Source organism: Pleurodeles waltl, unplaced genomic scaffold, assembly GCF_031143425.1.
Source record: "Pleurodeles waltl isolate 20211129_DDA unplaced genomic scaffold, aPleWal1.hap1.20221129 scaffold_74, whole genome shotgun sequence".
In the NCBI taxonomy this organism is placed as follows: Eukaryota; Metazoa; Chordata; class Amphibia; order Caudata; family Salamandridae; genus Pleurodeles; species Pleurodeles waltl.
In genome coordinates this window covers 1,502,126-1,513,734 of record NW_027150395.1, presented here as the reverse complement: position 1 = coordinate 1,513,734, position 11,609 = coordinate 1,502,126, and positions in this window count along the sequence as shown.

Genomic DNA, 11,609 nt, shown 5'->3' with positions numbered 1-11,609 from the left:
GCTGCAGGCCCACTAGTAGCATTTAAATTACAGGCACTGGGTATAGGGATACCGCTGTACAAGGGACTTGCAGGTAAATTAAAGGTGCCATTCAGGTATAAGCCAATCATACCAAGTTTACAAGGGAATTCACATGCACTTTAGCACGGAGTAGCAGTGACAACGTGACCAGAGTCATAAAGTCAGCCAAAAAGGGTCAGAAAAATTAGGAGGAGAAGGCAAAAAGTTTAGGGAATGACCCATGTAGAAAGGGTCATGCCCAACAGCCTTGTACTCACCCCTTGTGGCTGCTGTGCTACCCTCAAACACCTGTCCGAGTGCAGATAGGCCATTGGGGGGTCACTTTTAGACGGGCACCCCGTCCGCGTTAGGAGGACAGCCCCAGATGGACCTCTGCAATCTTCTGGGCCCAGCGTCTCAGGTTCTCCCACCTCTTCCAACTGTGGGTGCTCCACCGGCTGTGGACTCCCAGGGTCCGTACCTTCTTGGTGATGGCTCTCCAGATCCCCTTCTTCTGATGGGCGTTGTCCTGCATGGATGCAAAAGACAAGACAGGATATCATCTCCACAAGTCCTATACAAAACGGCTGAGTCACATACATGTCAGTGCACCAAGCTAATAACATTTTGTCTACCTGTGGCACATAACAGTCATTGGCCACAGGGTCATGACTACAAACACTCCCCAATAGGGTGCCAAACACAGCCCCCAGCTCAGGCCCTGAACTGACTAGGTTGGTGAACTGTTACTTTTGTGGAACATGAGCTAACAACATGACATCGACCAGGAACACTGTGGAAGACATCACACATTGTGCCAAGTGACAGGTTAACCACCCAGCAAACAATGCACACAAACATTCACTACCTCAGAATGATACCCGCTGCATACAGTCCCTACAGGTCACAGCCAACCTACAGACTGACCAATCGCGCTTGGACCACAAAGAAGGGAGTGACCTGGGCACAGAAAGGGCCAAGCCTCTCTATGTGTTTATATGTGCAGCTACAGATTCAGACACCTGTTACTTCAGTGGGTGGGAGTCTGTGTGTCACATCAACATTACAATGCACACTTCCACACATGTGTGTTCACTAAACCTAGAGTACCTTAAGAGAAACTTGGCCATGCATTGGACATGTCCTGCTATATGCCCAAACAACAGAGTCCGACATCATGACACAAAACACTGTTTGCAGATGAGCAATGACCAAAATGCAAGGACCCTGCACAGGATACATTAGAGCTGGATGAAAGACACAACAGGGCTGTGGGATCAAGGGACCTGTCAATGCTATGTAACACACACTGTCAAAGATAATGCATTTCACATACTAACAGAGGTTCAAGAAGCTGCATATTGGCACTCAGGCATTATTTAGCACCATCACATGCTGTGCAGGTATACAGAGTGTGGGCACAGTGTCACATTTGCATTGCAAAAGAGGATCAATAAGAGCCCAGATTTCAACTGATGCTGTGAGGAACAATAGACAGGCCCAGTCTCTGTAGGCTGAGCAGAAAGAACTACAGAAAACATCATATCCAACAATCACATGCATCACAGTACATAATATAGCCTATAGCTAATTGGGTGTCTTTGTGCAGAGCTGAGGGTCATAGTGAGGCATTACCTGGCTTCCGAACAACAGTCCAACAAGGCCAGATGTGGTCTGAGATTACTGTGCCAATATGGACAGAGCTCAAATAACGATAAACCGACACATACAACATGCTCTTACCCTTCCTGCTCTCATGCAATCACTTGTGACCACACATTGATAATATCTTTTGGCAAGAGTTGCCTGGGGATGCCTCTCATGACACCACAGCTAGTCATGTGCATCAAATACAAGTTGGGTTAGGGGCACTCAATGCACACTCACCACATTGTCTCAGGACTCGACATCTGTCACTTGAAATAGAAACATGCCCATTGACTCACGCATTAATGCACACTGACAGCACCTACAGGGCTTTGATTCCAAAATCCGACAAACTAGGCCTAAACCTAGGCTAACTAAAGCTAAGATAAGTAGAAATACTAAGAAAAGTGTGCCCATGGGGCACTTACCTGCTCCTGTGGTGCACCATAGTGGTGTCAATAGAGGGGTAGAACCTCCTCCACCAGCTTCTCCAGCTTTTTCAGTGAGAAGGGAGGGACCCTCTCACCTGTAGGACATGGTCTTCCTGGCATCAGTATCAGGAGTCATGTGAGGGATTCAGCAGAAGATTGCTGTCAAGTTCACTACGTGTGTGACCATCATGTGACCAATGGCCCAAAATTGCCACACGCAGCAATGTTATCCTATGGCAGTGACTGCCGTGGTAGCATCCACCTTCCGTCATGACGATTTCCACAGGCGGTCACAGGAGGTTCCAAATGTCCAGTAAAGTAGGTCAGGCAGCCGCCATTTTAGAGGCATACAATGCAATCGCATGCTATTTTTAATGTGTCACAATTCAGAAAATGTTGACCTAATGATTTTTTTGTGCTGACCTTGTCTTGTCATGCAGTTCAATATATTTAGTAATCATATTGGTATGTGGTCCAGCACATATGACAACATAATTGGGGGAACAGGCACTACCGCCTCCCCCATGGGCAATCCAGGATTTGGGTAATTGAATCACAGTCAGAGTGACAAGTTACAAGAACATATTGTTGCTGGCCAGATAATGTGTACACATATGTGGAACACCAATGGGGTAATGTGTTACTAATGCGTAAGTGTGTTAGTGGTGATGTGTGCTGTGCATCATGTCCTCAGTGAACCAAATTAAATGTCCCAGTTCGTATATGACATGTATCATCCAAATTGCGAGGGACACAATGAATGACGGCAATCTTCTCCTTTTGTCCCACATAGTTGCCCTTGGAGGAGAAGGATCAGATGACATCCGGTGTACCGTCCACTGGCAGATTTGCATGCTATGAAGGGCAGCCATATAATCCAAATTTACCGCAGGGATAGGCAGACAATTGTAGATTGTTGTCATCAGTTGGAGCCAGATCTAGTGCCAGCCATCACTCATCCAAATAGCATACCGCCCATTGCACAAGTCATGTCAGTGTTGCACTTCCTGGCCACAGGGTCCTTCCAAAATACAGTGACCCTAATTGCTGGGATGTCCCATGTGAAGGCCGAGTTCTAAGGTTTGGCACAGATCCCACATGTGGTGGGAGCCATTGACGGTACCAATGTAGTTTTGGTTCCACTGCATGGCAATGAACAGGTCTATCGGAACAGGACGAAAGTGTAGTCCATCAATGTCCAAATAGTTTGATTGGCAGACCTCTTCTTTTCCCAAGTATATGCCTGTAACCCGGGTACAATCCATAATGCCTTCACCATGTGGAACAGCGCTATTCCACAGCTGATGACACAACTGTACCCAAAGAGGTCCTGGCTGGTTGGTAGGTAACATATGTCATGTGTGTTTGCATGCTATGTCTGCTGCTAGTGAGACAATGCTTGGAATTCATAGTTACACACATGTCGCATTCCCTAACAGGGGACTCTTCATACCCCAACCGTCAATGGTTGTTGACACCGGTGAGGAACCAAAATACGCCAGGGGAAGTCATCTTGAACAAGGCACATGGAAGGACACAGCTTGTCATGGAGTGGGCTTTTGGGCTCCTGAAACCAAGATTCTGGTACATTGACCGGTGGAGCCCTTCTCCACTCATCTAGAAAAGTGTGCAAGATCATTGCGACCTGCAGCATGCCTCACAACCTTGCATTGAGGAGAAACATCCCATACATCCCCGGTGAGGGGGAGCTGGCGATCCCATTCGGTGAGCCTCCTGAAGTGAGAATGACATTGATGAGGATGAAGGTGGAGACATGTGGGTAAATCTCATCAATCATTACTTCACTTGAGTGTAAGTATGTGATGTTCTGTGATTACTGTGACTACATGAGGTACTGCAGGGGTCAGGATTTGTTGAGAAAGGTATCTCTGTCACCATGAAACAGGGCATCTCAAGCTATGCATCATTCAGCCAAGGTTTGCTGGCTACATCAGACTTGAAGATGTGACTCCCTTAATGATCTCCTTTGTATGGGGCAGCAACATTGCACTGTCAGTGAAATAACTGAAGTTTTAAATGAGATTTGTGTCTTACCTCCCTAAACTCCTTGTATGTCACTTTTTACTTCCAGGTACCTTCACTGTGCCATCCTCGTGTGGGCATTTCAGAGTTGTGTCATTGGCAGATGGCTGTTGCTGGTCTGACTTGTGAAGTAGAGATGGATCGATTCAGGTAATGTTGGTTGCAGATTTGGTGTGTATGAGTCCTATGCCCAGGTGGCTCTGGACAATGGAAGGGCAGGAATCTGAGCTACACACTAGACGTGTTTACTATAGTGTGTTGGTCCAATGGTCTCATGTGTGTGATCATATGGCCTTGTAACATGTTCTCCTGTGCAATCCATTCCTTCTACCTTCACATTGTAGTGCCATTGATCCTGAATGAGCTGATAGTGGCTGTTATTGTGTTTCCTCATTGCAGGCCAGGTGCCTGTGCCAAAACACTGAAACAGGTTTGTGACATTCCACCAGATGCTTGCTCATTGTTATGTGAAGGGCCTGGGCTCAGGCTCCGTTATACCGCCCTCTGTCTGTGCCATGGTGTATGTTAATTTGGCAAGCCTGGTTTTGGTATGTGATAAGGCTCAAACTGGAGTCAGCATCCCATACTCTGTTAGCCTGATCTATGGGACAAGGTCTTACAAGCCCTCTCTGGTGTGGTCTGGGGCACGGTAGTAATAGGATATCTGGCCTGACACCATATGGCTAGGAAGTTCTTGGCTATGACTGTGCTGAGATTTTTAACACCTTATGTGCAATACAGTGCAATAAAATGTTTGCTGTGACCAGTCACTTGTGGCATCATGTTGCTAATCATCCTCATCATGACAATACCTGAGACATCTCCCTCCATCCATTGCCTTTTATGTCTTAATCATGTACATTGCATGTGATTAGCATCCAACATTCCCCGACAGTAAAAAAGAGAGGTAATAGGCAGCGCTTTAGTAATGAATGTGTTTATTTACATTACTACAGAACTCAATAGTGATAATGGAAAGAAACAAAAATTGATAAGGTAAAGTAATCCATCATGGTGGATGTAATCAATAGAGTGGAGGCCACAACATATGAGGTCCAGAGTCCAGTGTGCTTGTACCATGGAAAATGGAAAGTGGTTATGGAACAGTTAACAGAGTGAGTCCGTGGCACACAAAGGAGTGGCATCAGGAAGTGGTCACTTGCTGGTAGTGGTTGGTGTCCTACCATCTGCACCTCCTGGATGCTTGACGGGACGTCCCCGCTTGCGGGGGGATCAGAAACTACAGATGCAGGGGTGTCTGGGGCGGGTGCTTCTCCTGGCAGGGCTTCCCTTCCAGTGAATGGCATCGATGAAGTGCCTGATGTGGATGTGCCAAAGGAAGCAGTGGGATGTTGTTGCCCATCCTTGCTCATGGTACTGTTGATGTCCCTCATTACCCCTGTTAGGGAGGACATGTTGGAATTGTGTGCCTCCAACTGTTCCAGCATCTCACAATGGAAATCCCTCCGTAGCTCCTTGATTTCCCTTAGTTCGGTCAATAGCTGCCTCATCATACCTTGGAACTGTTGGTGGTCTCCCAAGACCTGGCTGATGGTATCTTGGCCAGAGGCATCACCAGCAGCCTCTTGCCACTATAACTCACCATCCCTCCCATGCACCCTACCCCCATGTGCCTGCGCCCTTGTTGCAGCCTGCCCCCTTCCACTGGTTCCAGGTCCACCATATCAGGGTTGGCAAGTTGTGACTCAGGAATCAGAACTGGGGGGTACAAGATGTTGGTGAATGTTATAGGGACGCAAGCTAGGGGGCGACTGACTGACTGCGATGTAGAGGCCACAGGGCTGGGAGTAGCCGATGGGTCAAGCTGAGGATGACTAGTGTTGTTTGGCCATGTTGCCCAGATGGTCCAGAACCATCCTCAGAGTTCAGCGGGCCAGGAGTGTTCTCCTCACTGAGGGCTTCGTCCACGGGGTAGTTGCAGTTTCCTCTGTGATGTCATTAATAGCAGTAGCAGTAGCAGCAAAACCTGTAGATGTGGAGAGACAATGTTAGTGGTTGTATTGTGACATCTACCTCCAATAGTTGACTGTGACATTGAGGGAGGCCATGTTCACACTATGGGCCTGATTTATACTTTTTGACGCAAACCTGCGTTAGCACAGGTTTGCATCAAAAAGTTTACCATCGGCTAGGGTCATTCCTGTACGGCAGCTGGGTGTCTTATTTAAGGAATGACGCTATCCAGCATTAAGGCCAGATTAGCGTCAAAATAAATGACGCCTACTGGGTGGGGGAGGCGTAGGGGAAACAGGAGTGTGTGCGTCAAAGAATGGCATTAGTCTGGTTAGAGTCAGAAAAATTACACTAACCTGACTAGCATACGTTTTTGACGCACAACCCCCATGGACATGACTCCTCTCTTAGTAAAGACAGGAGTCATGACCCCCTGCCCAATGGCCATGCCCAGGGGACATATGTCCCCTGGGCATGGCCATTGGGCACAGTGCCATGGGGGGGCAAGTTAGGCCCCCCTATGGCACTTTTAAAAAAATATAAAAACTTACCTGGACTTACCTGGGGTGGGTCCCCCATCCTTGGGTGTCCTCCAGGTGTAGGTGGGGGTGGGTGGGGGTGTCCCTGGGTGCAGGGAAGGGCACCTGTGGTCTCTTTCCATGGCCTCTGACCATGGAAAATGGTCCACTAATGCCTGCCCTGATCCAGGCGGTAAATAATGGAGCTAAAAAGGCTTAGCGCCATTATTTAAGGCCCTCCTCCTCCCGTGCATGATTTTTGCACAGGAGGATAGATAAGGCACACAGACCTCAGAGTACATTCATGCCCTGGAACGCCTACCTTGCACCTCACTGATGCAAGGTAGTTTCCCGCAGTCAAAAAATGACGTTAACTCCAATATTTTGATGCTAGATGGGTCTAGCGTCAAAATCTAAATATGGAGTTATGTGTGTGCTGGATTTGTGTCTAAACAAATGACGCAAATCCGGTGCTACCAGCCCCTATATTTGCTGATTTTCCTTATGTGATAGGTACACATATTGTCATTTGTAGTGAGAGGACATTGTTGCCACATAGCAATTCCTGTTCAGTGACCCAGCCTAAGACTGTCCGGAATAATTGGATGTTGGAGTGAGGGTAATAGACTCATATCTTGCCAGCAGTGCAGGAAGGGCAGAATGTTGTTTGAGTCACCTTGAAAGCTATTTGTATGTCATCCAGGGATTGTCAGAATTTTGGATGATATGTGATACTTGTCATCCTGTGGTCAGTGCACTGTGGACGTGACTGCTGCAAATACCATACAGCAGACACATTTTAGGGCCTTTGATTTCTGTGGGAAGATCTTTCCAGACCTTTTGAGCTGCCTTTCCTGTCTACACTATTTTCAATAAGGCATAGCTGCTCTAGATGGGTCTGGGTGAGTTGCCACATCAGAGGGTGTACCATGACCTGTATTCTTGTCCCTGCCATGTGGGTCACATTCATTAGTGGGCTCAGGAACTGTGGCACAATGTCATATGGATAGTAGCCTGGTTTTTGGGGTTGCATGGCCTGGTCCTCCTTGAATTTATTCAGACGTTACTGTTATCACAACTGATAATTCACATTGTCCGTCCTCTGAGGTGAGTGGACTGTCATAGCAAGTATACCAACAGGGATATTTGACCATATGCAGAGTGGGCTGGGTAATTGAATTGGGTAGACAGAGCCTCCGGGCCTCAACAGTCATGTGACTCCCTGCGCTACATGCAGTTTTTCAATTTTAATCTCCCAAGTGTGTGCTTGCATGTGTGTGTCCCCAGGTAAATATATTTTGGCAGGTGTACAGTGTACTGTTGCCTGGAGTGTGAGTAAGGGAACCTCCTCTGAGTACTAACCATTTAAATCCCAGTATCCCACACACTGTAGGGTTGTACTCCTGTCAGGTGAGTACAGTTCAATGGGTGGGTAGGGGGGAAGGGTGTTTTGGTATTGAGTACTCTGTACTGGATGGAGGTGGGTAGTACTACGTTTGCCCCCTGGCCTTGGCATTCCTGTCAGTGCCTGCCCTACTCCTTCACACTGTAGAGTTGGCCTCCTCTCAGGTGAATAGCATTCACCAGGGAATTGCAGAACACAGTTATCTTAAGTTTTGTGTACAGCTCTGGTCTTATTAATGGTAGTACAGTGCCTGCTGGGAATTGTGGTGCAGTAATTCTGCTGTGCTACACCCAGTATACCGAGATGTGGTTCCTCCAGGTGGTTCTAGTTCCCATGTGAGGTGGCAGACAATAGTCTTTGGACAGGTGGTGACTGGGCTGTTGGAAGAGTTAACAGTGAAGGTGGCCAAGGGTGCTCAGTGAGCATGCCTGACAATACATTTTTGTGCACGTTTTGTGGTTGTGACTTGCCTGAATCCACTCCCCTAGGTATTCCTGTCAAGCCCTCAGGATGCAGGAAGGCCAAGAACTTTTCCTCCCATGATGTGAGCTATAGAAGAGGAGGTGGGGGACAACCGCCAGTCTTTTCAAGTCAGCAAGCTGGTGTCTGGACGCCATGGAATGGACCTTTCCCCTGAGGTCTTTCCACCTCTTCCTGGTGTCTTCCTTTATGCATGAGGAGCTGCGTACATAATTCACTCTGTCAACTATCCTTTGCCACATTTCCATTTTTCTAGCGATCATAGTTGGCTGGAATTAGTGTAATATAGTGCAAGATGTAAATAGGTTGATAAGTTTATCTTCTCTATAATTATGTGATTTTTTTTTCAAAGTATTTATGTTAGTGCTAGTATCATCTGCTCTTCCCTTTCTCCCTGTTACAATGGACTGCTACCAGCTATGGGAGTTCTAGAAGGTTGACGGCAGTATGTATTAGGGAGTGAGGAAAGGAGGATCGATTGCTGTACAGGTGGCTGGAGTTTCTTTGGATATGGATACATAATAAATAAATATTCTAATGACGCTAACAGATGTGGAGCGGATCTTTCGACGAGCTGGAAGCACCTATAGAGAAAAAAAAAAAAAAAAAAAGAAACTACAACACATTGATTACAGCGTTCCTGACAACTCATCCAAGGTACAGTTTACGGTTATTCCTGACGGAGTTTGGAAGCATATCTTCCTTTAACAAGCCTCCTGCACATATTGTGTGAAATGTTTTGATCTACTTTCAAGTTTTCATTGACACAGGGAACATTTATCTACCTAACGGACTTCACCCTTTGGAATTTAAACATTCTTTCTCGAGTTGCGGAACGTCTTTTTAATTCCTATTTACAACCGTCCTGGGATTTTTCCTGGAGGCCCCCTGCCCGTCTCCTTTCAGCTTTTATAAATATTCTCCTTGCTCATTTTTGTACTGCTATTTAACTTAATCCGAGCCGAGTGAAGCCACGTATGCTATCTATTTCAGTGTACAATTTCTCATCAGTTTAGGACTTGCGACGCACTCCTAAATAACCCGAAGTGGATCGCTTTTAGAATTCTATCGCTTGCGATTTGAGAAAAGTGCATTTTAGATACGTGAAAAGAGCAATTTAATACAGTTTAATTGGAAAAATTAAACAAATAACTTTTGGAGGGAACTTTAACCCCTTTGCTGCCAGGCCTTTTCCCCATCCTGTGCTATTTGGGGCAGTTCGCGCTTAGGCCCTCATAACTTTTTGTCCACAAGCCAAATTTGCATCCTATTTTTCCAGCATCCTAGGGATTCTAGAGGTACCCAGACGTTGTGGGTTCCCCAGAAGATGGCCAAGAAATTAGCCAAAATACAGTGAACATTTCTTTTTTTTCAAAAAAATGGGAAAAAAGGGCTGCAGAAGAAGGCTTGTAGTTTTTTCCCTGAAAATGGCATCAACAAAGGGTTTGCTGTGCTAAAATCACCAGCTTCCCAGTTTTCAGGAACAGGCAGATTTGAATCAGAAAACCCAATTTTTCAACACAATTTTGGCATTTTACTGGGACATACCCCATTATTACGATTTTGTGTGCTTTCAGCCTCCTTCCAGTCAGTGACAGAAATGGGCATGAAACCAATGCTGGATCCCAGAAACCGCAACATTTCTAAAATGTAGACAAAATTCTGAATTCAGCAAGGGCTAATTTGTGTAGATCCTACAAGGGTTTCCTACAGAAAATAACAACTGAAAAAGAAAAATATTGAAATTGAGGTAAAAAAACATCAATTTTTCTCTACGTTTTACTCTGGAACTTTTTCCTGCAGTGTCAGATTTTCGAAAGCAATATACCGTTACGTCTGCCGGACTCCTCTGGTTGCGGGGATATATAGGGCTTGTAGGTTCATCAAGAACCCTAGGAACCCAGAGCCAATAAATGAGTGGCACCCTGCAGAGCGTTTTCATTCTAATCCGGGTATACAACAATTCATTTGCTGAAATATAAAGAGTGAAAAATAGCTACCAAGAAAACCTTTGTATTTCCAAAAAGGGCATAGGATAAGGTGTTGAGGAGCAGTGGTTATTTGCACATCTCTGAATTCCGGGGTGACCATACTAGCATGTGAATTACAGGGCATTTCTCAAATAGATGTCTTTTTTACACACTCTCTTATATTTTGAAGGAAAAAATGTAAAGAAAGACAAGGAGCAATAACACTTGTTTTGCTAATCTATGTTCCCCCAAGTCTCCCGATAAAAATGATACCTCACTTGTGTGGGTAGGCCTAGCGCCCGCGTCAGGAAACGCCCCAAAATGCAACGTGGACACATCACATTTTTTAAAAGAAAACAGAGGTGTTTTTTGCAAAGTGCCTACCTGTAGATTTTGGCCTTTAGCTCAGCCGGCACCTAGGGAAACCTATCAAACCTGTGCATTTTTGAAAACTAGAGACCTAGGGGAATCCAAGATGGGGTGACTTGTGGGGCTCTGACCAGGTTCTGTTACCCAGAATCCTTTGCAAACCTCAAAATCTGGCTAAAAAACAAGTTTTCCTCACATTTCGGTGACAGAAAGTTCTGTAATCTGAGAGGACCCACAAATTTCCTTCCACCCAGTGTTCCCCCAAGTCTCCCGATAAAAATGATACGTCACTTGTGTGGGTAGGCCTAGCGCCCGTGACAGGAAACGCCCCAAAACACAACGTGGACACATCACATTTTTTGACAGAAAACAGAGGTGTTTTTGCAAAGTGCCTACCTGTAGATTTTGGCCTCTAGCTCAGCAGGCACCTAGGGAAACCTACCAAACCTGTGCATTTTTTTAAACTAGTGACCTAGGGGAATCCAAGATGGGGTGACTTGTGGGGCTCTGACCAGGTTCTGTTACCCAGAATCATTTGCAAACCTCAAAGTTTGGCTAAAAAAACAAGTTTTCCTCACATTTCGGTGACAGAAAGTTCTGTAATCTGAGAGGAGCCACAAATGTCCTTCCACCCAGCGTTCCCCCAAGTCTCCCGATAAAAATGATACCTCACTTGTGTGGGTAGGCCTAGCGCCCGCGACAGAAAACGCCCCAAAATGCAACGTGGACACATCACATTTTTTTAAAGAAAACAGAGGTGTTTTTTGCAAAG